The following is a 2,312-nucleotide window of genomic DNA, read 5'->3' as shown; positions in this document are numbered from 1 at the left end:
CTACAATCCACAGACCCAAAGAAGTGAAGTAACAAGTAGGGTCAAAGGAAAGACACTTGAATCTCACTGAGAAGGGGAAATAAAATACACATCTAAGGTGGATGAATGGAGGGAACTGGATGTGTGTGTGTGTGTGTGTGTGTGTGTGTGTGTGTGTGTGTGTGTGTTTGGGGGATCAGGTTAGGGAAGATGATAGGAGAGAAATCTGAGACAGAAAAACTGGAATCAGTGGGGACATATCTATGGGACAAAGTAGAAATATGGAATGATGGAAACTCTTAAGAAATCTAGGAGGTTGACTCTAGCTAAGAGTTGTAGAAGTAGGTTATAGAACAGTCACCTCCTATAACCAGGCAAGACCTCTAATAGAGGGATGGGATACCAACCCATTAAAAATATCCTTTGAGCCATAGTTTTTCTGCCTACTAGATGTTTGGTGATAAGGAGGGAAAAGAAAGTGAAGGAATGGCCAACCAAAGACTGGTCCAACTTGAGTTCTATGACATGAGATTGAGCACGCCCCTAACACTATTAATAATATTCTGCTGTACTTGCAGACTGGGGGCTAGCACAACAGTCATCTGAGTGGCTTCACCCAGAGACTAATGAAAACATATACAGTGACCCACAGCCAGACACTAGGAAGAACTCAGAGAATCTTGTGAAAGATGTAGAGGAAGAATTAACAGAGCCATAGAGGTCAAGAACACTATAAGAAAACCTACAGAATCAACTATCATGTGCACATAGGGGCTTATAGGAACTGGACTACCAACCAGGAGGCATGGGATGGGCCTAGTATACTATACATACATAATACAAGTCCAACTTCCTTCTCTTGTAGAACCTCTAACAGCAGGAGTAGGGATATATGTAACTTTACTGCCTCACTTTGTATCCATTTCCTGTAACTGGACTGCCTTGCTTAGCCTCCATTGAAGAAGATTCACCCAGTCCTACTGCAACTTGGTATGCCAAAGCTGGTTGATACCTAAGGAAGGTCTCCCCTTCTCTGAGGATAAAGGGAGGGAGTCATAGTGGGAAAGGAGGGGAAAAGGAGTATCTGACAGGAGCAGAGCAAAGGGAAGCTCCAATCAGAATGTAAAGTAAACTAATTAGTGAAAAACTATGTTCACTATTAATATTTATCTTTACATGTATAAATTTATGTGTAGATATGTACATGAGACTGCAGGTTCCTTCAGATGCCAAGGGCGCAGATGTCTGAAGCTCAAGTTACTAAATGGTTGTGAGCAATATCATTTAGGTTCTTGAAACTGACATTGGGTCCTTTGTAAGAGGCTTGCTTACTTTTAACTGCTGAGCCATTTCTCCAGTTTCAATATTTCCTTTACTTTTATCATTGTGTTCTCATTCATACCTCAAGTGCTTTCAAGGGATATTTTTAAGTAATTGCAATGCATGTCCTTATTATGCCACCTTCCAATAACATTATAAACACTTTACTTTTTATTTGTACAACTAGTATATATCTTTCATGTGGATATTCTCATCACTCCTTTCCTATTATCTACATTACTCTTACCCATATTTACCATTTCAACCAATATAACTCACAATGCAATTTAAAGTCTAAAAAGTATCAGGGGATGAACCACTCTCTGAGGCACCATTTTGCTTGCACAGCCTCCAGGGAAACTGAGTTACCCATCCTACTGACTCATAATTCCTTGTTTTATCTTTCATATGCTAGTCAGAATTTTCTAGGGAAAAATGTTCAATGTTATGAATATTCATGAATGTATATATTAGTTTATTTGATGGTTTAAAATAGCAACAATTGAAGGAGCTTGAAGGGGCTTGAGACCCCATATGAACAACAATGCTAACCAGCCAGAGCTTCCAGGGACTAAGCCACTACTCAAAGACTATACATGGACTGACCCTGGGCTCCAACCTCATAGGTAGCAATGAATAGCCTAGTAAGAGCACCGGTGGAAGGGGAGGCCCTTGGTCCTGCCAAGACTGAAGCCCCAGTGAAGGTGATTGTTGGGGGGAGGATGGTAATGGGGGAGGATGGGGAGGGGAACACCAATAGAGAAGGGAAGGGGGAGGAGTTGGGGGATGTTGTCCTGGAAACTGGGAAGGGGAATAACAATCAAAATGTAAAGAAATACTTAAGTTAATAAAGATGAAAAAAAAAAGAAAGAGTACTGTTTATTGTAGCTCAAAGGATATCTATGTGTAAATCTCTGATATTTATAATTCACATTGGTGATATGGCATTTCCTTATTCTTCAAAAACATATCTATATCTCTGGTTGCATTTATTAAGGACAAATTGACATTCA

The sequence above is a fragment of the Rattus norvegicus genome, chromosome 18, assembly GCF_021556685.1.
Source record: "Rattus norvegicus strain SHRSP/BbbUtx chromosome 18, alternate assembly SHRSP_T2T, whole genome shotgun sequence".
Taxonomy (NCBI): Eukaryota; Metazoa; Chordata; class Mammalia; order Rodentia; family Muridae; genus Rattus; species Rattus norvegicus.
Note: the sequence above shows the minus strand (reverse complement) of the source record.